The 25114-nt window shown below is 43.2% G+C and overlaps 1 protein-coding gene and 1 pseudogene across 6 annotated transcripts in view; one reads left to right on the top strand and one right to left on the bottom strand.

The window, feature by feature from the left end:
* The window catches only part of NAV3 (neuron navigator 3), a 666403-nt gene that overhangs the window by 162760 nt on the left and 478529 nt on the right, over positions 1-25114 (bottom strand). The gene's annotated exons all lie outside the window — the stretch shown is intronic.
* Positions 4186-5776, top strand: LOC103119354 (transcription factor BTF3 homolog 4-like; annotated as a pseudogene).

The raw sequence follows: 25114 nt of genomic DNA, 5'->3' as shown, positions 1-25114 counted from the left end.
CCCATCTGCAGGGGGGACGTCCCACTTCACAAGCAATGAAGCAAGTCTGCAGGTGTCTCTCTTTCTCTCCCTCTCTATCTTTCCCTCCTCTCTCAATTTCTCTCTGTCCTGTCCAATAAAGTGGGAAAAAAATGGCCACCAGGAGCAGTGGATTCATAGTGTCAGCAGCCCCTCAGCCTCAGTGATAACCGTAGAGGCAAAAAGAAAAAAAAAAAAGCATCAGAGTCAGGCCCTGACACAGGACATGGTAGAAACACAATGGAGAGAGAACCTTAAAAGAAAAAAAAAAAAGCATCAGAGTCAGGCCCTGACACAGGACATGGTAGAAACACAATGGAGAGAGAACCTTAAATAATGATTCTAGATTGTGTGTAGACAGGGAAGGAGCAGCAAAGCTGCAGAAGAGCTGAGGCTCACAGACCAGCAGGATCTAGGCTGGAGTTGAAGCTCCAGGGACAATGCAGTTGGTAGGACACACAGGGGCTTCTGGCATCTGAAAGGAGGTGATTCAGATGTGCTCACTATGGCAGGACTGTCAAATAGGCTATGCATCTACTGGGAAGTAACATGTAGGAATCTAAATACATTGAAGGGAACCAGCTTCCACAGAACACCAACCATCTCCTCACTCCAGAGTTTGTGTTAGGTGTTGGACCCATTGCCCTGGAATACCCAGGCCGTAGTTTCCATGAGGTCTGAGTGGGTCTGACCCCAAACCCTCCCCACTACAGGTTGAGATATGGCAGGTCCCCTGACCTCTGGAATTTATGACAGCTGGACCCCCGGACATGGGCGCCTTTCTACACATGCCACACCTCCCTCCTTTATTTCTTTAATTAAAAGCCATAGATTACTGTGTGTGGTTAACTTAAAAAACTGCCAGCAAATATCTTGATTGCTCAGATGCCCCCCCCCCCCCCTTATTGCCTTAAAGTGCCTGCAATCTACCTTCAGGAAAATGTACATTGTAAAGCTTGTGACCAAACCTTGTATGGTAACCTTTCACTTGTGATCAAACAGCCTGTTGGTCAACATGTGACTAAGCATTGTGTTGCTATGTGTTTGGGTTAATGGTTACCTCAACCTTCCCTGCCTCCCCGAGTTATGGGTATATTTACCTGCCTTTTCTTTCAATAAATGAGTTGCCCCACTGAGGCTCTCCCAGAGCTGACTGCTTGTTTCTTTCAGCACTTTACCCTCGGCACCAGGGCTACCCCAGGACCCCCAGGGGACCAATCTCTCCCCAGTGGCTGGGGGAGGCGGGCAGGACCTAGAGTGACCGGCCCCACAAGTTCAGAGTTCCACTCTCATCAATAATAAACGTTTTTGAAAATCATTACACTTAAGAGTCCTCTTCCAAGCTAACAAAGTCACTTATCTGAAAGTTTACTTACTTAAAAATAAAGAGGCTAAGAGGCAGGCTAATGGCACACCTGGTAGAGCACACATATTATGGTGCAAAAGGACCCGTGTTCAAGCCCCTGGTTACCACTTGCAGGGGGGAAGCTTCAGGAGTATGGGTGTCTGTCTCTCTTTCTCTTTTCCTCTCTATCTTTCCCTCCCCCTCTCAATTTCTCTATGCCTGATCAAGTACAAAGAAAAATAAAAGAAAGACAAGAGTAAAGAAACATGTAGAAAGACAAAGACAAGTACAGTAAATCTTAAGCCCAGAAGGTGGAACAAAGGTAAGAGTACTGGGCCCTCAAGCATAAGATCCCAAGCTCAAACCTCAGGATCCCATGTGCCAGAGTGATCCATCTTGCCCACCCCCATCAATAAAGAAATAAACAAGGGGCCAGTCAGTGGCACACACACAGTTACAGTGCACAAGGACTGGGGTTCAAGCCCCTGGTCCCCACCTGCAGGGGAAAATTTCACAAGTGGTATAGCAGGGCTGCAGGTAGTCTCTCTATTTCTCCCCCTCCCCTCTCAATTTTTCTCTGTCTCTACCCAATAATAAATAAACTAATTAATTTTTTTTAAAAAAGAGAGGAAAAAACACCTAGCTTCCCACTTCATCTGTGTGGTATAAAGCAAAGAAAACATATTTATCGTCCCCAAGACTGTTGGCTTTTAGCTTCCAGTGTGATTTCTAGATCACACATGTCAGGTCTGTTAGAACATGAGCTCTCATAGACGATTTATATATTCTGGCACCTCAACATAAAAAAATTCCTTAATTCCAGTGGGATCCACAGAACAGGGTTCCAAGATCGTCAGCCAGACCTGAAGCCAGCCCTAATGTTGTAACCTCTCTCAGCTACATACAAGAGTTTGAGCTTCAATCAGTCCTGCAGCTTAACGAATGGCTAGTGAAGCTTAAAAAAAAAAAAAAAAAAAAGGAACGATAAAAACACCTCACAGGAAAGCCACAAGACAACAGGAAAAATACAGAGTTGCTTGCTTCACTAAGAATGTTTCAAGTTCCCTAAGGAGCTAATAAATTAAAAAAAAAAAAAATCAGGACCGAGTGTAGGTGCCGTCAAGGAAATACTTTTCAGTAGCAGCTTTTCAGTAGTTCTTAGTGTGAAAGCGACTCATTGAAGGCACCCTAATTCCAGACCAGAGGACGGCATGCCACAGAGGACAGAGTAATGAGCTAGGGTCTCTGGGCTGCAGGTAGCTGGAGGGCAGAGATGCTCAGCTTTCCATTTTAACCAGTTTCCAAGATCTGCCTTCATTCATTTTTTTCAAGAGAAATGGAAGAATCTTACAGCAGTGTTTCAGGCCTTAGAAACTCACTGACTGGGAGTCGGATGGTAGCACAGCAGGTTAAGCACAGGTGGCACAAACCGCATGGACTGGTGTAAGGATCCCGGTTCGAGCACTTGACTACCCCCCTGCAGCGGAGTTGCAGGTGAAGCAGGTCTGCAGGTGTCTGTCTTTCTCTCCCCCTCTCTGTCTTCCCCTCCTCTCTCCATTTCTCTCTATCCTATCCAACAATGATGACATCAATAAAAACAACAATAATAACTATAACAACAATAAAAAGACAACAAGGGCAACAAAAGGGAAAATTTTTTTAAAGTGTGTACAGCTTTAAAAAAGAAACTCACTGATTACCATATAATTTCTCTCTCTACTTTTTAATTTCTTTTTTAAATATATATATTTATTTATTTATTACTGGATAAAGACAGAGAGAAATTGAGAAGAGAGGGAGAGTAAAGAGGGAGAGAGACAGAGAGACACCTGCAGCCCTGATTCACCACTCATGAAACTTCTCCCCTGCAGGTGGGGAACAGGGGCTTGAATCCAGGTCCTTGTGCACTGTAATGTGAGTGCTTAAGTAGGTGCACCATATCCTGTCCCCCTAGCCTCCATATGATTCCTCACTGAACACAAAAGCATGAGCTCTTGAGACAAAATTGTCTCAAATATGTCCAAGTAGCCTTTTGTCATGTCACAGTGATATGAATGTCCTTTGCAGTAAATACACAGACTGCACAACTGTGTTCTCACAAGGTATAGCAAGAATACGTGGAGCCAGACGGTGGCCCAACTGGCTGAGTACACACACACTGACTTACACAAGGATCCAGATTCAAGCCGCCAGTTTCCGCGTAAGGGGAAAGAGCTTTGTGAACAATAGAGCAGAGCTGCAGGTGGCTCTCTGCTACTCTCTCTTGCTGCCCTTCTCCTTCCTGCTCAGTCTCTCTCTGTATGTATCCAAATAAATGAATGTTTTTTTTTTAAAAATTATTTATTTATTTATTTTATTCTCTTTGGTTTCCCTTGTTTCATTGTTGTAGTTGTTATTGTTGTCATGATAGTTGGATAGGACAGAGAGAAAAGGAGAGAGGAGGGGAAGGCAGAGGGGGGAGAGAAAGACAGACTCCTGCAGACCTGCTTCACCGCCTGTGAAGAGACTTCCCTGCAAGTGGGGAGCCAGGGGACTTGAACTGGGATCCTTAAGCCAGTCCTTGCGCTTTGCACCACCTGAGCTTAACCTGCTGCGCTACCGCCCAACTCCCTGCTTTTTTTCTTTTAAAGCACACATTTGGGCATGCTGATTCTAGAAATACTATTATGACTCAAAGTGCTGCTGACATTTTATAGTCAAAATGAATCTTATTTTGCTCATGACTGGCTAATGATACACATCCAAAGCATTCTTAATAAATTGTGAAGTTCTATTTTTTAAATTTTTTTATTATTATCTTTATAGATTGATTGGATAGATACAGTCAGAAATCAAGAGGCGAGGGGGAAATGGAAATGGAGAGAAACAGAGAGACACCTGCAATACTGCTTCACCACTCACAAAGTTTTCCCCCTGCAGATGGGGGACCATGGCTTGAACTCCTTGTGCACTGTAACGTGCGCCCAACCAGTGCACCACTACCTGGCCTCTCAGAAGCTCTGTTTTAAACACTAGTAAATAAGGAATGTATGTTTCAAGAAAAATAAACAAACAAAAAAAGACAATGAGAATTCAGAGTCTGGCGGTTGTGCAGCGGGTTAAGTGCAGGTGGTACAAAGTGCAAGGACTTACATAAGGATCCCGGTTCAAGCCCCTGGATCCCCACCTGCAGGGGAGTCACTTCACAGGCAGTGAAGCAGGTCTGCAGGTGTCTGTCTTTCTGTCTCCCTCTCTGTCTTCCCCTCCTCTCTTCATTTTTCTCTGCCCTATCCAACAACGACAACATCAACAACAATAATAACTACAACAAGGGTATCAGATCAATCAATCAGTTTTTTTTTTTTTTTTTTGCTTCCAGGGTTATTGCTGGGGCTCTGTGCCTGCACCATGAATCCACTGCTCGTGGAGGCCATTTTCCCCCCTTTTGTTGTAGCCTTGGTGTGGTTATTATTATTGATGTCATTCGTTGTTGGATAGGGCAGAGAGAAATTGAGAGAGGAGGTGTAGACAGAGAGGGGGAGAGAAAGATAGACACCTGCAGCCCTGATTCACCGCCTGTGAAGCGACGCCCCCACAGGTGGGGAGCCCGGGGCACGTACCGGGATCGTTCCACCGGTCCTTGTGCTTTGCGCCACATGGGCTTATCCCGCTGCGCTACCTCCTGACCCCCCTCAATAAATATTGTAAAAAAATACAACCAGAGTAAATTCTTTAAAGAATTATAATATCGATCCAATACTTAAAACAAGCAGGGAACTCTCGGAGAGAATCATACATACAATCCCATCTGAACATCTCAAAATCCTGAAAAAAGTAGGCTGCCTGCCACTGTCATCTTTCTTGTCTCCTGGACTGAGGCAGCCATCTTGCTCTTGCCGTGTGCTGGTGTTGGAGGATCCTCCCTGCTTCAGATTTACCAACAGCATAAATCAAGAAAAGTTAGCCAAACTTCAGGCTCAGGGCTGGATAGGGGACAAGGGTACATACAGCTCACAGAAAGAAGGTGGTACGTAGGACAGCTACAGCTGATGACAAAAAACTTCAGAGTTCTCTAAAAAAACTGGCTGTGAATAATATAGCTGGTACTGAAGAGGTGAATATGATTAAAGATGATGGGACAGTTATTCATTTCAACAAGCCCTGAAGCCCAAGCTTCCCTTTCTGCTAATACCTTCATAATAACTGGTCATGCAGAAGCCAAACCAATCACAGAAATGCTTCCTGGAATATTAAGTCAGTTTGGTGCTGACAGTTTAACAAGCCTTAGGAAGTGAGCTGAACAGTTCCCTAGGCAAGTGTCAGATAGCAAAGCACCACAACCTGTAGACATTGATGAGGACGACGTTTTTCCAGATCTTATAGAAAATTTTGATGAGGCATCAAAGAATGAAGCCAACTAAAATATTTCCTGATTTTTGGAAGCTGTCATGGACTAGACTTAACAAATCAACTGGGAGTCAGGCGGTGACGCAGAGGGCACATGGTGCAAAGCACAAGGACCTGTGTAAGGATCCCCACCTGCAGGGGAATCGCTTCACAGGCAGTGAAGCAGGTCTGCAGGTGTCTTTCTCTCCCCCTCTGTCTTCTCTTCCTCTCTCCATTTCTCTCTGTCCTATCCAACAACAGTGACATTAATAACCACAACTAGGGCAGCAAAAGGGAAAATAAATAAATATTAATAAAAAAATATCAACTATGTGGTTCCAAAGTTTGACAGACATGGAGAACATCAACTGTTACTAGTTCAGTAATATAAATAGTTTGTATATTAATAATGTTTGTTCAACATCTTCAGTCATTTGATTTTGCATTTTGCACATCTTCACAGGATTTATTCTTTTGGTCAAATTACAACGTATTGGTGTAGTTTGAGGGTGGTGTGTGTGTGTGTTTCTTATTTATTTTTGTTTTGTTCCTTTTTGTTGTTTGGGTATTTTTGTATGGTATGTATGTGTATGCATGTGGGTATATTTATATACAATGGAAAGCAAATTGGAAAACAGTTCTATTTATCCTCTTCCTTCCCCAAGTAGAAATAAAGCAAATCTTTACATTAAAAAAAAAATCCTGGGGAGTTGGGCGGTGGCGCCGTTGGTTAAGCGCACATGGCAGCAAAGCGCAAGGACCAGTGTAAGGATCCTGGTTCCAGCTCCCCACCTGCAGGAAAGTCCCTTCACAAGCAGTGAAGCAGGTCTGCAGATGTCTATCTTTCTCTCTCCCTCTCTGTCTTCCTCTCCTCTCTCCATTTCTCTCTGTCCTATCCAAAAACAACGACATCAATAACCACAATAGTGTTAAACAACAAGGGCAACCAAAGGGAAAATAAATATTTTTTAAAATCCTGAAAAAAGTAAATGCTATTGCTATTATTTTATGGAGAAGCTGGATTGAAGGAAGTGTTTCTTCCAAATTGAAAGAGAAACAACATTGACATGTGGGTGCCAAAATCTTTGATTCCTCCTGGTCTTGTGCTTTCAGTGAGTTAGTCAGATTACCTTTTTTTTTTGCCTCTAGGGTTATTGCTGGGGCTCGGTGCCTGCAACATGAATTCACTGCTCCTGGAGGCCATTTTTCCCCCTTTGTTGCCCTTGCGGTTATAGCCTTGTTGGGGTTATTATTGTTGTTGTTGACGTCGTTCGTTGTTGTATAGGACAGAGAGAAATGAAGAGAGGAGGGGAAGACAGAGAGGGAGACAGAAAGACAGACACCTGCAGACCTGCTTCACTGCCTGTGAAGCGACTCCTCTGCAGGTGGGGAGCAGGGGGCTCACACCGGGATTCTTACGTCAGTCCTTGCACTTTGCGCCACATGTGCTTAACCTGCTGCACTACCTCCCGACCCCCCAGATTACCTTTCTGAAGAATTCATAGATCACAGGGGCTCAATTCCACACAGTTCCCAATACCAGAATTTCGCGTCCCATCCCCTCCATTGGAAGCTTCCCTGTTCTTTATCCCTCTGGGAGGATGGACCCAAATTCTTTATGGGGAGCAGAAGGTGGGAGTTCTGGCTTCTGTAATTGCTTGTCTGCTGGACATGGGTGTGGGCGGGTGGATCCACACCCCCAGCCTGTTTCTGTCTTTCACTAATGGGGCAGGGCTCTGGAGAGGGGAGGTTTCAGGATATATGTTACTTAACATTCCGGCTAGGATTTTTGTGGATTGTGAACCTGCCACTTACTTTTTTTTTCCTTCTTTGCCATAATGTATCTGTTCTTGGTTGTCTTCAACATTTCTAGCCCAGACCTTTTTCCTTACTGCCAGTTCCCTATTTCAAACTGCCTGCCTGACTTTCCTTCTGGAAAAGTGGGATGTTCAGCCCACACACATGATGCTTCTTATTTAGTCTGTTTACTTTTTAATCTTAAATCCGCTCATTGTTTTAAACTAGATATTTCTGTCTCTGCCCATCATTTTACATTTTTGTTTGTCTGTTTGTTTGTTTTCTAGAGTACAGCTCAGCTCTGACCTATGGTGGTGAAGGTGACTGAACCTAGGACGTTGGAACCTCAGGCCTGAGAGTCTCTTTGCATAAGCATTATTGTTATCTAACCCCACCATTTCACACTCATTATGAATGACTGAAAGGAATCTGATTAACATTTTAGCAGATAGGAGTACTGCTCACAAATATATATTCCTTCCCCCCACCACCACTTTTTGTGGTTTATACATGTTTTCCCATTGACATTGACCTTGGTAATGTGCTTTGATAAGACACAGACATATTCTTTAATGGCTGTAAGTTTCTGTCTGCTCTCTAGCCCTTGCTCGTTGTCTTAAAAAAAAAAAAAGTAACAAAATAGGGAGCTGGGAGGTAGTGCAGCGGGTTAAATGCACATGGCGTGAAGTGCAAAGACAGGCATAAGGATCCTGGCTACCCCCCCCTGCAGGGGAGTCGCTTCACAGGCAGTGAAGCAGGTCTGCAGGTGTCTATCTTTCTCTCCCCGTCTCTGTCTTCCCCTCCTCTCTCTTGATTTGTTTCTGTCCTATCCAACAACAACATCAATAACAATAGAAATTGTGGGACTATGTGAAAGGTTGGCTGAGCTTAGGGGAGCTCTTCCCAACTTTAGATGGAGGTCTGGAAAGACACCCCACTTGTTAGCCTCCTTCACAGAGATGAGCCAAGAGGGAAAAGTCTTCCAGACTCAGCTTTCCCTTGTTACTCTCAAGCTCACAGAAATCTCATAGTTTCTCCCTGCTGGCAGGCCACATGGCTGCCTGCTTTAAGGTAAATTTACTCAAAGTTCACCTCACCTTCTGATCACAAAGGAGAACACACCCTATCACACACTCCTAACAGTGCTCTTTGATGTCCTTAGCTTACATCAAGCCTTGTTCTTCCTTACCTATCTCACCTTAACTGGTTTAACCCTTATTCCTCTCTCAAATGTCTTTGGGTAATTAAATGCCTGCATCAGGAGACTAATTGTCTTGACCTTTATGTATCTGCATCAATTCTTGTCATACCAGCCCCCTACCATAGGGGCAAACTGACCTTTAAGAAACCTGTAATTTCTGATGTATTTGAAAAATGTTCTTTGTTTAACTTTCTATATAAACCCAAGCCCACCCCCAAATAACTCGAGTGTTTGTACCAAGATACTCCCTGAGTCCTCTTTCTTTATCATGCAGTCACTAGAGCTGGTGATAGGGCCTCGGTAAGCTTGCCTCCTGGCTGGAGCCATCCCATGTGAGCCCCAGCAAGAAATAACTACAATAACAATAAAAAACAACAAGGGCGTGTGCGGTTAACCCGCTGTGCTACTGCTGGACTCCCAATAAAATACTTTTTAAAAATATATATTTATTTATTCCCTTTTGTTGCCCTTGTTGTTTTATTGTTATAGTTGTTAATGATATCATTGTTGTGATAGGACAGAGAGAAATGGAGAGAGGAGGGGAAGACAGAGAGGGGGAGAGAAAGACAGACACCTGCAGACCTGCTTCACCACCTGTGGAGCGACTCCCCTGCAGGTGGGGAGCCAGGGGCTCAAACCAGGATCCTTATGCCAGTCCTTGCACTTTGCACCACCTGGGCTTAACCCGCTGCGTTCCACTCCCCAAAATACTTTTTAATGATTTAAAAAGAGACAGAGAGAGAGAGAGAGAGAGAGAGAGAAAGAGATTACTGATAGAGACAATCTAGCTGACAGTGGGCTTGAATTCTAAAAAGCACCATAAAAAACTTTCAAGTAGAGGGCTGGGCAGTGGTACTATATATTAAGTGCAAGGATACACTCAGGGATCTGGGTTCAAGCTACCATCTCCCCAACTGCAGGGGGGACCCTTCACAAGTGGTGATGAAGGACTGCAGGTGTGTGTATCTTTCTCTCCTTCTCTATCTCCCCTCCTCTCTCAAATTCTCTCTGTCCTGTCCAATAAAATGGAAATAATGGCCTCCAGGAGCAGTGGATTTGTAGTGTAGGTACCAAGCCCCAGTGATAACCCTGGAGGCAAAAAATGAAAAAAGTAAAAAAAATTTTTAAACACTTTCAAGTACAGAGCAGGTACAAAAAAAATGGAGTTTTAAAGAAGAGAGTGTATAGACCTCTGTAAGCATAAAGGTACAGGCTAGAGAGAACCTTAAAAAATACAAAGCTTAAGCCTATGTGGGAAGCTCTTGATACATTTAACAACAAAGTTTGACAATCAAACACTTCTGTTAGAAGTGTTTTTTAGGAGAATTGTATTCCATAATGCATTTGTTTAATAATAGATGAACTGGAATTACACAGCCAGTCTCAAACAAAAGACTAAAGTATTAAATGTATAGCTTGTTGCCCTCAAGTTAAACTTACTGGAAAAAAGAATAAGCCAACTCACCTGAAAAAGCTCACTTTTTATAACATGCACATAGACTTTCAATCAAGATAATTCATGTGAAAAAACAAGATAAAATAATTCACCATCCCATACACTCATATGTGAAAAAATATACATATTGATGGCTGGCGAGGCAGCTTAACAGTTATGCAAAAGATTCTTATATCTGAGGCCCCAAGATCCCAAATTCACCATAAGCCAGAGCTGAGCAGTGCTCTGGTCTCTGTCTCTTGTCTCTCCCTCTAACTCTCCTTAAAATAAAATATTAAGGGAGCCGGGCAGTAGTGCAGCGGGTTAAGCGCACGTGGCGCAAAGTTCAAGGACCGGCATAAGGATCCCTGTTCAAGCACCCAGCTTCCCACCTGCAGGGGAGTCACTTCACAAGCTGTGAAGCAGGCCTGCAAGTGTCTATCTTTCTCTCCCCCTCTCAGTCTTCCCCTCCTCTCTCCATTTCTCTTTGCCCTATCCAACAATGACGACATCAATAACAACAACAATAATAACTACAAGAACAATAAAAAAAAACAAGGGCAACAAAAGGGAAAATAAATAAATAAATATTTTTTAAAAAGCAAAATATTAAAAACAAAAAGAAAATGTGCATATGCTAAAGAAAATAATACAATGATTAGAGCTCAGGAAATTAGCTGAGGAATGTTTGTGTCTATGAGAAAGTTAACATTTTTCAAAATGAAAAATGCAGCACTGTGGTGTGAACACTCGAATTTGGGTTACCAAAGGAAGGGGTGAGGGGAGTGGGAAGTCTCAGTTCTGAGGATACCTCCTGGCTTTAATAATGAATAGACTTCCTAGCTTCTTACCACAAGAAGATACCCTAGCTTCAGTTGCTCTATTCCTACCTTTGGGTTCCTGTTTATTAAACTATTTTTCCTGCTTTATATCTCACTGCCTTTCATCCACCAAGTTGCAGATGCTGCCATGACACCAGCCTGACTTCCCTGCGCAGGCAACCAATATGTCCTGGAACCTCCCCTCCCCAGAGCCCTGCCCCACTAAGGAAAGACAGAAACAGGCTGGGGGTGTGGATCCACCTGCCAACACCCATATCCAGCAGAGAAGCAATTCCAGAAGCCAGAATTCCCACCTGCTGCACCCCATGAAGAATTTGGGTCCATCCTCCCAGAGGGATAAAGAACAAGGAAATTTCCAATGGAGAAGATGAGATGTGGAACTATGGTGGTGGGAAGTGTGTGAAATTGCATCCCTATTATTATCTTATAATCTTATTAATAATTATTATTAAATCACTAATAATAACAATAATAATAAAGAATGAATGGGAAGCCTTGGAACAGGGAGAAAACCAGTCCATGACTGGTTCCTTCTTTTTTCTCTCCTCCTATCCATTTCATTAATAAATAAATAAATGATATATATTTTTTAAATTGTAGACTCCTGATGCCTCCATTTTTTCTTTTATACTGGCTAACTTACTTCCATGCAGAATAGCATAATAACTCTCAGAAGTCTTTCTCCTAATGCAAGATTTGCTTGTGTCAATATCCCCCACTCCAGTGTCCAGGCAAGGTTTAAAAAGAAAAAGAAAAATAAAATAAATTAATACTCTCCTCTCCCAGGTCAACTAGGAATACCAAAGGAGAACACCTGGGACTACAACAGGACAGAAGTGGAATGACTTAAGGAACCCACCAAATCACCGCCACCAAGTTGCAGATGCTACTTATGACGCCATCTTGACTTCCCTGGGTAGATGACCTCACCAGTATGTAGATAATCTCAGCAATATGTCTCACCTGTCCTACCCCATTAAGAAAAGATAGAAACAGGCTGGGAGTATGGATCCACCTGACAACATCCATGTCCAATGAAGAAGCAATTATAGAAGCCAAACCTTCCACCTTCTGCACCCCATAATGACCCTCAGTCCATACTCCCAGAGGGATAAAGAATAGGAAATTCTCCAATGGATGGTATAGGACACAGAACTCTGGTTGGTAGGAACTGTATGGAATTGTACCCATGTTCTCTTCTAATCTTGTTAATCATTATTAAATCACTAATAATTTTTAATGGAAAAAAGAAATGATTAAGGGATAAGGAGAGTGAGTGATTGCTGACAGTAAGAGAGACATCTGAGAGGGCTGAGTGCAGTCAGAGTAAGACAGAGTGCTTTATCTCCCCGATCATCTCCTTTTACACCGAGGCTGCACACAGCACACAGCACTACAGACACCACCCTTGGGGACCTCGAGCAGTCTGAACATCAATCTCTGTGCTTACACCAGGCAGCCAGAGGCTCACAGAGTTCTGCAACAAACTCATTAGTGGCTACTGCCCTTGGGGAATGATAAAAGGAACAACAGTGTCTGTTGACTCTCAGTCTGCAAGAAAAGACCATTCCTGAGGATCGGGCTGTGTTGCACCGGGTTAAGCACACATAATATAGGTGTGAGGACTCAACCAAGGATCCCAGTTTGAGTCCCTGGCTCCCCACAAGCAGTGAAGCAGGTCTGAGGGTGTCTGTGTCTCTCCCTTTCTGTCTCCCTTTCCCATCTCAATTTATCTCTGTTCTTTCCAATGAAAAGGAAAACATGGCTGCTAGGAATGGTGGATTCCTAGTGCTGGCACCAAGCTCCAGAAATTACCTTGGAGGCAAACCAAAAAAAAAAAAAAAAGAAGAAGAAGAAGAAGAAGAAGAAGAAGAAAGGCCAGGTTAGATAGCATAATTGTTATGCAAAGAGATTGTCAGGCCTGAGACTCCAAAGCTCCAGGTTCAATCCCCTGTACTACCATAAGCCAGAGCTGAGTAGTGCTCTGCTAAAATAAAAAGATAAGATTATTCATGAAGTAGGGAGTCAGACGGTGGTGCAGCGGGTTAAGCGCATGTGGTGGAAAGCTCAAGGACCAGCATAATGATCCCAGTTGAGGGAGTTGGGCGGTAGCACAGGGGTTAAGTGCAGGTGGCACGAAGCACAAGTGACCGGCTTAAGGATTCTGGTTCAAGCCCCCAGCTCCCCACCCGCAGGGGAATTGCTTCACAGGCGGTGAAGCAGGTCTGCAGGTGTCTGTCTTTCTCTCCCCCTCTGTCTTCCCCTCCCCCTCCATTTCTCTCTGTTCTATCCAAAAAAAAAAAAAAAAAAAAAACGAAGACATCAATAACAACAAGGGCAACAAAAAGGGAAAATTAATAAATAAATATTAAAAAAAAAAGGATCCCAGTTGAGCCCCCGGCCCTCCACCTGCAGGGGGGTAGCTTCACAAGCGGTGAAGCAGGTCTGCAGGTGTCTGTCTTTCTCTCCGCCTCTCTGCCTTCCCCTCCTCTCTCCATTTCTCTCTGTCCTACCCAACAACAATGGCATCAATAAGCACAACAAAGTTAAACAACAAGGGCAACGAAAGGGAAAATAAATAAGTATCTTAAAAAATATTTAAGAAAAAGATCATTTATGAAGCGTCAGGGTCAACATCAACCTCACCCTCTTATTGTTGCAATGCATACAGTTTATGAAGTAGTAGAGACTGAAATCTCCGTAGACTGATTAAAGAAAGACTCATTGTTCTATGGGTCTTCTTCATCAGAGGATCAGTGCATTTAGTATTATATAGACTTCAGGTGTGCATGACTGAAATCGATAGATTTTTCTCTAAAAAAAAAAAATTAAAAAGGGGAGTCGGGCGGTAGTGTCTCGGGTTAAGTGCACGCAGTGCCAAGCTCAAGGACTGGCATAAGGATCCCGGTTTGAGCCCCCGGCTCCCCACCTGCAGGGGAGTCGCTTCAAAGGTGGTGAAGCAGGTCTGTAGGTGTCTATCTTTCTCAAAACAACAAGGGTGACAAAAGGGAATAAATAAATAAATATTTTTTAAAAATTAAAAAGAACAGAATTCTGGAGCTAGGCAATGGAATATCCAACAGAGTACACTTGTTACATTGGGCCAGGATCCTGCTGGTTCAAACTCCTGGCCCCCACCTACAAGGAGAAAGCTTCATGAGTGGTGAAGCAGGTCTACAGTTGTCTTTCTGTCTCTCTCCTTCTCTGTTTACCCTTCCCTCTAGATTTCTCTCTGTCTCTATCCAATAAATAAGTATAAAGAGAAAAAGAAAAAGAAAAACAAAGAAAGAGAGAAAGAAAAAGAGAAAGAAAGAAAGAAAGAAAGAAAGAAAGAAAGAAAGAAAGAAAGAAAGAAAAAAAGAAAGGAGGTAGGAAGGAAGAAAAGGAAGGAAGGAAGGAAGGAAGGAAGGAAGGAAGGAAGGAAGGAAGGGAGGGAGGGAGGGAGGGAGGGAGGAAGGAAGGAAGGAAGGAAGGAAGGAAGGAAGGAAGGAAGGGCAAAGTACTTAAACTATACTCTATCCTTTCTTTTTTTTTCTGTTCAGAAATACACTCAGGAAAGCTTTGGAAATTCTACTATCAAAAGGAAGGGGGAAGAGTAATCAGGTTCACAAGGAATTCAAATATCTTCTCATAAAAATAAAAACACTATGGTGAATGTGCTCACATGCTTCAGCACCGTCATTTGCAAGACAGAGAATAATAGAGGGTAGAGGAATACAGAGACTTGGCAAGGCCTTTCTCTTCCCCTTTTCTGCTGCCACCTGTAGAGAGGAGAGTAAACCATTACTTATCCTGGGTGGAACTGACAGAAACCCCATTTGGAGGACAGGCCTAATCACAGTATTCCTTTTGAAGACGATTCCAGTACAATGGGGTGTCTTGTCATTCTTAAACCGCTAATGGTTTCAGTCAGCCTCTTACTTATTTGCTTGCTTTGTAACAAGCGAGAGTTTGGTAAATTTAACACAAGATTTTCTTCTGTGACGAAAATAAGTTAAAACTGCCTTCTGAACTATATAGGTTATTTTTAGAGGCCCAGTGCCAACACCTATCCATCCCCTGGGCACTATCCATGACCCAGGTCACTGGGAGTGGTGGATTCATTGTGCAGGCACTGAGCCCCAGTGGTAACCCTGATGGCAATAAAATAAATACATAAATAAAGATATCTTTAGTATAACATCTGATGTCTTCTTTTTTTTTTAAGATTTTATTTATTTACTTATTTATTTATGAGAAAGATTAGGAGGAGAGAGAAAGAACCAGACATCACTCTGGCACATATGCTGCCGGGGATTGAACTTGGGACCTCATGTTTGAGAGTCCAAAGCTTGATCACTGTTCCACCTCTCGGACCACCTGATGTCTTCTTTCCAGTAGTTCTATTGAATTCAACTTGAGACGATAGGGCAGATGTGAAATAGCAAATGACAAGTGCCCTGAAACTCGGTTTTCTTTTGCTGATAGAAATGGCATCCAAGAGAGGTCAGGTGGTGGCTCACCAGGTTAAGCACATACATCACAGTGCCCACGGACCCGGGCTCAAGCCCCTGGTCCCCACCTGCAGGGGAGGTGGAGCTTCACAAATGTTGAAGCAAAGCTGCAGGTGTTTCTTTGTCTCTCTCCCTTTCTAGCTCCCCTCCCCTCTCAATTTCTCTCTGTCTCTATTCAATAATATTTAAAAAAAAAAAATGCCATCCAGGGAGTCAGGTGGTAGCACAGCAGGTTAAGCGCACATGGCGCACAAAGCGCAAGGACCAGTGTAAGGATCCCCATTGGAGTCCCCGGCTCCCCACCTGCAGGGGAGTCGCTTCACAAGTGGTGAAGCAGGTCTGCAGGTGTCTGTCTTTCTCTCCCCCCTCTCTGTCTTCCCCCCCTCCTCTCTCCATTTCTCCCTGTCCTATCCAACAATGACGACAACAATAATAACTACAACAGTAAAACAACAAGAGCAACTAAAGGGAAGAAGTAAATAAATAAATATATTTTTTAAAAAATCCTATCCATCAGGAAAGCAATGTATAGATCCAGGAAGAATAAATACTACCTTCAAGAGGTGGACTTGGTTTCAAATTGTATTTCTTTCCACCTTGGTAACTAAATTGACTAAAAGTCAAGGACTTCCAGGTGCCTCAGCTAAGCTGAAACTCTCACTCTGACTTTTCATTTACAAAACAATAATAGGAAAAAAAAAACACATAAAACCACTCTTTAGTATTCCCTTGTGAAAACCTCCTTGGATTGGCTGCAAGACTTAATGACACATCTGCTCAACATACTCTGACAGCTCTGGCTACCAAAACCAGACAATACTTCCTGCTGACAAGGCCCGGCCACAGCTGGAGGTTTGAAATAACAGTTATTTCTGTCTACTGCTTGGACCCAGAAGAGTGTGACTTGTTTACATTTTGCTCTTGACATGTTTCAGAGTGAAGGCTCTTACCTAGTACAGAATCGGCTAGAGATACTGAGTTGTTGGAAAAGCCATCAGGCATTTTTGTTTGTTTGTTTGTTTTGCATAGAAAAACTTAGATATACAGGGCCTGGTTAGTCAGGTGGCTGCACCTGGTTAAGCACACACATCACAGTGTGCAAGGACCCAGGGTCGAAGGCCCTGGTCCCCCACCTGCAGGGGCGTCACTTCACAAGCGATGAGGCAGGGCTGCAAGTGTCTCTCTGTCTCTCTCTTCCCCTCGCCTCTCAATTTCTCTCTGTTTCTATCCAATAATAAATAAAATTAAACAATTTTAAATAGATTTTTAAAAGGAAAACAAATATATGTCATGACTTTTCTTTCTTTTTTTCTTTTTCTTTTCTTTAAAATTTTTTGCCTCTAGGGTTATTGCGGGGCCTCGGTGCCTGCACCACAAATCCACTGCTCCTGGAGGCTTTTTTTTTCCCCCTTTTGTTGCCTTTGTTGTTTTATCAATAATAGCTACCATAATAAAACAAGGGCAACAATAGGAAATAAATAAGTAAGGCTATAGTGAGATCATTAGGATAAACACAAACCCGGTCTGACTGGTGGGGGACTTGGGACACAGACGTACAAGGCAAAACTTTGTGAAGATGGAGAGAAAAAAAAAAATTAAACCATTTATAAGCCAAAGAGAATGGCCCCACAAAAAGCCATCAAATACTACAAATATTTCTAACCTCCAGAAGTATGAAACGGTATTGTCTATTTCTAATGTCACCTCATTTGTCATACGTTACAGGGATAGAAACAGAGGTATCAAAGGAAGAAAGAGGCCCACAGTATTGTTCCACCATGAAGCTGCAACCCTGTAGGTGGGGACAACGGGCTTGAACAGCATGTCCTTGAACAAGGGAATAGTGTGTTCCACTGGTGTGTGGCCATCTGGCCCCAGAGGAGCTTTACAATAATAAAAGAGCTGTTTACTTTTAAAAATAAAGAAATAAATAATCACTTATTTGACATGAGAACATTTTCATTTGCAACTTATCAGAGAAAAACATATGGGAGCTCGGTTAATAGCTGACAGAAATCCAGTTCATTGCAAATGACACTAACTATCGCAAAGACAAATTACGTCAAGCAAGGAAAAAAAAAGGACTATAAACAGAACATGTATGACTCTAATAAATAAGTTCACGTCCCCCACTTTCTACTGCTGGAGACAGGAACATACAGAATTTATTAGCTGCCAGGCGGAAGTCCTCAATTTAATGATCCCAAGTAGAATGTCTCACCCCATTAGTTGGCCTATTAGAAAAAGGATTCATCTCTAGCTCTTGTAGGGACAAAAGAACACATGCAAATGTTTCTTATTGAGATGTCACTTCTTAAATAAAATTATATAATTAAATTAGCTGGTGCATTTCTCTTCCTTTATTGCTCTTTGTTGGGGGGGTAACCCATGATATTAAATAAATTAAATCTCTTCCCTTCCAATATCAGTTCTCGCTTAGCATTTTCTTTATCAAAGTTGAACACACTAAAAAGAGAACCCTTTCTGCTTCCCTGAATCTGTTACATACACATGACTTGACAGACATTAGTTCCAAGACAATAATAGACCTAGATATTAAAAAGAACAACACTCTGGAGAGGATGGGCTGCAGGACATATTGGTGAGGTCAGGGAAAGAGAGAGACAGGCTGGGGGATGGATTGACCTGCCAACACCCATGTTCAGCCAAGAAGCAATTATAGAAGCTAGACCTCCCACGTTCTGCACCCTATATGGTCCATGCTCCCAGAGGGAAAAAGAACAGGGAAGCTCTCAAGGGAGGAGATGGAATATGAGGCTCTGGTGTTGGGAATTATGTGGGAACTGTACCCCTATTATCCTAATGGTCTTGTCAATATTTTTGATTTTATAAATAAATTTTATAAAAAAGGAAAAAAAATTAAAAAGAACAAAGCATTCGTAATCTACTGTCTTAACTTACCAGGCTTTTAGAAAGCCTAACACATGGAAACATTCTGTTGTCAGTGGTGCTTTATCTCTAATAAAAAGAGAATGTTGATTCAGACTCAAGGGTCTGATCAATATTTATGAAATTGAAATAACAAGCAACTCTGCTCTTATTTGGCCAATATGTGTTGGTCACATGAGAAAAAAAATAATGATTTATAAAATTAGACAGTCTCCTGAATGTTTTTATATGGTAGAAATAGTCATATAAACCGGGCCAGGTGGTGGTGTACCTGGTTGAGCACCCATGTTACAGTGTGCAAGGACCCAGGTTCAAGCCCCCGATCCTCACCTGCAGGAGGAAAGCTTTGCACGTGGTGAAGGGGGCTGTAGGTGTCTCTCTGTCTCTTTCCCTCTCTATCTTACCCCTTCCCTTTCGATTTCTGGCTGTTTTTATCCAATAAATAGACAAAGACAATACAAAATATTCGTATAAACTAAAATGTATATGAAAGTATGGAATTGGATTCAAATCATGCCATTCCCATTATTAGAAATGTGTCTATAATAAGAACAGCCTAGAATGTTCCCAGCTGTGACCATGGACTGTGAGCTCAGACTGACTCAGAGGTCACACAGGCTCCTGTGCTGACTATGAATAGACATGGGCCCTAGGTCAGATTGACGGGGTAAGCAATTAATGGTATTTATATAGTTTATTCAAGTTTGGGAGCTACTCTCCACCTTAATCTAGCATTTTATCTCAACTCTGACACCATCTTCCCAGAAAATATTTTAGCCCACCTAGCTATCAGGCTCAGGCAAAAACTCTAAAGTCATGGACCCCTTGGAATAGACCTCAAATAGACTTCCGAGCTTCCTCCCACACAAAGATTCCTAATTTCATCTGTTATACTCCTACCTTGGAGTTACTGTTTCTCAAACAATTTTTCCTCCATTATATCCGAAAGCTTTTCAGCCATAAGTTGCAGATGCTACCATGACGCCATCCTGACTTCCCTGGGCAAATGACCAATCACCAATGTGTCCTGGAACCTCCCCTCCACAGAGCCCTGCCCCACTAGGGAAAGATAGAAACAGGCTGGGGGTGTGGATCCACCTGCCAACACCCATGTCCATCAGAGAAGCAATTACAAAAGCCAGAACTCCCACCTTCTGCAGCCCATAGAGAATTCTGGTCCATCCTCCCAGAGGGATAAAGAATAGGGAAGCTTCCAATGAAGGGGATGGGACAGGGAACTCTGGTGGTGGGACTGTGTGGAACTGTACCCCTCTTATCTTACAATTTTGTTCATCACTATTAAATCACTAATTTTTTTTAAAAAGGTATTCACAGGAAACTGTATCTAAAAAGTTTTCTTTTTTTTTTTTTTCAAGAGTCACTTATTTATTAAGATAACTAGAGTACAGCTCAGCTCTAGCATAAGTTGATGCTGGGGCTTGAACCTGGAGACTTTGTGGCATCAGATATGTAAGTTTGTGCTCTCACAGGCTGAGGTGTCTCCCCAGACTCTTGCCAAAAGTGTTTTTAAGTTTCTGACATTATTTTTTTAATATTTTATTTATTTATTAATGAGAAACATAGAAGGAGAGAGAAAGAACCAGATATCACTCTGGTACATGTGTTGCTGGGGATTGAACTCCCGCCACCTCCTGGTCCGCAAGTTTCTGACATTATTCACAGAAAGGCTGGTAATTGGGTCTCAGGAGAGAAGCTTAGTGTATAGATGCCTAAGTCTCCAAGGATGAGCAGGTCACCAAGGAGAAGTAGGGAGAGCAGCGAACCATTTCTCCACTTCCCTGATACTTCACACTAACTTCTCTCTATATTGAAAGTAAAGAAACAGACCCTGGTGGGGAGTAACAAGCTATATGGCTGGGAAATGAAGTAACATTTATTCTTCTTTAGTGACTCAAGTTATAAATCCTACCCGGCTCAATCATCAAGAATACCTTTATCTTTCCAGTGTCAAACTACATAGTATATAATTATACTATTTAAATTTTTATGGTTTTTAAAAAAAAACTTAATATTTATTTTTCCCTTTTGTTGCCCTTGTTTTATTGTCATAGTTATTATTGTTATTGATGCCATGGTTGTTGGGTAGGACAGAGAGAAATGGAGAGAGGAGGGGAAGACAGAGAGGGGCAGAGAAAGACACCTGCAGACCTGCTTCACCACTTGTGAAGCGACTCACCGGCAGGTGGGGAACCAGGGGTTCGAACCGGGATCCCTAGGCCAGAGGTCCTTGCGCTTTGCACCACCTGCGCTTAACCTGCTGCACCACCGCCAGACTCCTAACTATTTAATTTCTGTTGTACGTCCTCTTCATTCAGTTTCACCTTTGCTCATGCCACTGAAGTTGCTGCCCATGGTCTCTTCTCTCCAGTGAAAAAACACCAGTTAGGGGGCCAGGTGATGGTGCACCTGGTTGAGTGCACACATTATGGCGCACAAGGACCCAGAGTCAAGCCCCTGGTCCCCACCTGCAGGGGGAAAGCTTCCGGAGTGGTGAAGTAGGGCTGCAGGTGTCTCTCTGTCTCTCTCTCTTTCTCCCCCTCTCCTCTCAATGTCTCTTTGTCTCTATCCAATAATAAAGAAAAGAAAAATTAATTTAAAAGATTTTAAAAAGAAATAATAATAAATTCTTTTATTACAAAAAGCTTTAAAAAGAGTTATCACAATGTTTCTGCAAAGACGTTCTCATGCCTGAGGCTCCAGAGTCTCAGCGTCAACCCCCAGCTCTACCATAAGCTAGAGCCAGGCAGGGTTCTGGTAGTTCTTCATTCTCTCTGCATCTTTCATTAAAAATAAATCAATAAAATATTTTTAAAAAACTGGGGAGGTAGGCACTGGTACCCCTGGTTAAGAGCACACATTATAGTGTACAAGGACTCAGGTTCAAGCCCTGGCACCCCACCTGCAGGAGGAGATTCATAAGTGGTGAAGCAGGGCTGCAGGTGTCTCTTTGTCTCTCCTCCTCTCTACCACCTCTCCTATTGATTATTGGCTGTCTCTATCAAATAAAGACAATAAAAATAAAAATATAAAATAAACATAAAAATTTAAAAAAAAAGAAACTGGGGGGGGGCCGGGTGGTGACACACCTGGTTGAGTGTACATGTTACAGTGCACAAGGACCCAGGTTCAAACCCCTGGTCCCCACGTGCAGGGAGAAAGCTTCACAAGTGGTGAAGCAGGGCTGCAGATGTCTCTCTATCTCTCCCCCTCTCTGTCACTCCCTTCCCTCTCAATTTCTGGCCCTGTCTATCCAATAAAGAACTAAAGATTGAAAAGAAAAGAAAGGAAATGATTTGCTATTTAAGACAAAAATGGATGGAACTGGGATTTATGTGAAGTGAAACAAATAGTGGATGGTTTCACTTGTATGTGGAATATCGATAACTAATCAAACTAGCTTGCAGAAAATAAACAAGATGAAAAGTCTTTAAAAAAACAAATGGTGATAAAACTATCTCTTGGACTCTTTTGAGAATTATGGTTATTGGAGGGCAGCTCAGGGAGAGAAGTAGCCTCCCCCTGCACCCCTCCCCCCCCACCCCCACCCCCACCCCCGCTCCTGCAGACCCTGTAGGGAAACTGTGAGGATATGGTTGAGCTGGGTGGAACCTCCCATTGAAAGCTAGGTGCCTAAGGAACAGGTCTTCCTGTCAGCCTCTCTCTACCAGAGATTGAGCATGGGAGAGAACGGCCTTCAAGTTCAGCTTCACCTGTCAGACTCTCTGCCTCACAGGGACTCTGCATTCCCAACACATTAGCTTACTTCCTTGTCTTTAAACCAAATGGTCTGCTTATTCAAAAGCTGCCAGAAGTTATCATACCTGACCCATCTTCTCTCTGCCCTCAGGACACCTCTCTGTCTGCTAGCCATGGATAACCCTACTTCCTCATTCCCAAAACAGCTCTCCTGCTTACACAGATGCTATCAGAGGCCCCTCTTCTCACTACTTTGTTCTTGCCCTTCTGAATAAGACTATAACCAAGTCTCACCCTCCTGACATGCAAGGACCCCTACATCCATGCATATCAAAGCCTAGCTTCTTCATTCCTTAGATCACTCACCTGCTAGTTTCCCCAAGCCCCTTACCTCTCTCTGCCCCTTTTCTGCTTTAACCATACATGGTATAAACAAGATACCTCCTTCTGCAGCCCCTTAAAAGTCTTGCCTCCCTGACCAATAAACAGATCATTGCTACCAGCTTGGTCTCAAGGTCATCTCTTGTCTCGGACACAGAGTGAGTTCCATGAAGACTCAGCCCCTGCTGCCTCGGGTGACATTCTCCTAGACCCCCACATCTGGTGCACAACAGGGTAGGTACGCTGGGAGTCTGCACCCAAGAAGAGGCCCCCTCACAAGGAGAACGGCAAGACCCTGCAGACTGCAGGCAGCCAGGAGAAGGCCCAGCAGCAGGGCCAGAAGCCTATCTGGTCCAGCTGTCTGCACATCCTACCCCAGCTCCCTCCCTCCCTGACTGCAAAGGCAACAGCAAACAGATGGAGGCAGATGTGACCCCTGGAGACAAAGGCTGAAGCTCATTCCCTGAGGGCCCTGCCTTCCCCAGAAGGGACAAGAAAACTGGAGAGATCAGGGGACTGGGTCCTCTCCCTCTCCCTCTCCCTCTCCCTCCCTCTCCCTCTCCCTCTCCCTCTCCCTCTCCCCCTGCCCCCCATATGCCTACATGGATTGTACTTTCTCCTCCTTCTCTGGTTTTACTTTCTCCCAATCAATGCTCATCTTCTTTTTGATTCCTCCATGCAGAAGTCAGTTTAGAACCCCATGGAGGGACTGGGGGTACGGGTACGAGCAGTAAGGTTAACGTGTTCATAATCCCTTTGCCCTCTCCCACATGTACACTTAGTCTAATCGTTAGGAGGCAAAGGTGCATAAGGCTTGGTGGCCAAAGCCTTTCCTCTGACAAGGTGAGTCAGGATACTGGCAACTACAAGAGGAGCAACTGAAGGCTGGTCCATGTTTAGAATTGACTGTATCAATATGCACAATGAATTGTACAGAGCCACTATTTCAGTGTATAAACACGTTAGGCCTAAACCATGTGCCCTCTTTATAAATACTGAATTAAAGAAGCATTCTAGGGAGTTGGACGGTATCGCAGAGGGTTAAGCGCACGTGACACGCAAACGCAAGGACCGGCATAACGATCCCGGTGCGAGCCCCCGGCTCTCCACCTGCAAGGGAGTCACTTCACAGGCAGTGAAGCAGGTCTGCAGGTGTCCATCTTTCTCTCCCCCCCTCTGTCTCCTCCTCCTTTCACCATTTCTCTGTGTCCAATCCAACAACGATGACAATAATAATAACGACAACAATAGAAAACAACGAGGGCAACAAAAGGGAATGAATAAACACATAAATAATTTTTAAAATATTTTTTAAAAGAAGAAGTATCGTGTGTGTGTGTGTGTGTGCGCGCGCGCGCGCGGCGGGGCCAAGTGGTGGCACACCTGGTTGAGCATACAGGTTACCATGCCTAAGCACCCAGGCTCAAGCCCCTACTCCCCTCCTGTGGGGTTGGGTCAGGGGAGATGCTTCCTGGACTACGAAGCTGGCCTTCGGGTCTCTTTCTCTCTCTCTCTCTTCTCTCTTTTTCTCTCCCCCCATTCCCTCTCAATTTTTCTCTGCCCTAGCAAATAAAATAGGAAGAAAGATGAAGAGAAAAGAGAAAAAAAGAAAGAGAGAAAAAAGGAGGGACGTATGGAGGGAGGCGGGAGGTGAAAAGGAGGGAGGGAAAGAAGGAAGGAGAGAGGGAGAGAGGAAGGGAGGGAGGGAAGGAAGGAAAGAGACAGCAATAGTTCTAGAAAAACTCAAATATCTGAGAAAAGAGCAAAGGTAGCTTGTTATTTTATGACAGTGACCAATCGTGGCATAATCAGGTAAAAAAAAAAAAAGCTTTACACTATAATATTATAACAATAGTATTCTCACACTGGTGGTTCAGATAAATTCCACAAAGTAATTTATGACAAAATATTAATTAGTATTCACACACACACACACACACACACACACACACCCTGTAAGCATTATCAGAGAACGATAAAGCAGAAATCAGTCTAAAGTTGTAAGCTTTCAAGAACTCCCTCAAGAAAAGCTTCAAGCTTAATGTACTTGGTAATTTGAATTATGTTCTCATCATTGTATCATTAGCCTCCAGGTATATCTGAGAATAAACAAATCACAATAAAGTCACCAGCTTTGTTTCTTTGCTTGTAGGGACTATAAATCTATGTCTGTAATTTTCCTCTTATATATATTAAAATGTTCAGAGAGGTAACCTACTTTTTTTTTAAACGTGTCTTCTCAGTAACAGCACTTTTTTTAAAATTCAGAATACAGAACAAAATAGTCTTGCAAATGCAATCACTCACATTGTAAAATAATAATTTTTTTAAAGATCTATTTTACAGGACAGAGAAACTGAAAGGGGATGAAGAGATAGATATAGAGATAGAGACAGAGACAGAAGAAAGACACCTGCAATGCTGCTTTGATGTTCGTGAGGTTTCCCTCTGCAGGTGAGGACTGGGGCTTGAACCTGGGTCCTTGTACATAGAAATGTACTCAACCAGGTGTGCCACATCCCAGCCCTGCAAAGGAATATTCTTACTCTGAAATAAAGCCTTGGCTTCCACGGAGAAACTTTCAGGCTCTCTCGCCGCTTTGTGCACCCT

The sequence above is a fragment of the Erinaceus europaeus genome, chromosome 5 (assembly GCF_950295315.1).
Source record: "Erinaceus europaeus chromosome 5, mEriEur2.1, whole genome shotgun sequence".
Lineage (NCBI taxonomy): Eukaryota > Metazoa > Chordata > Mammalia > Eulipotyphla > Erinaceidae > Erinaceus > Erinaceus europaeus.
This window is presented reverse-complemented; position numbering and strand designations above follow the sequence as displayed.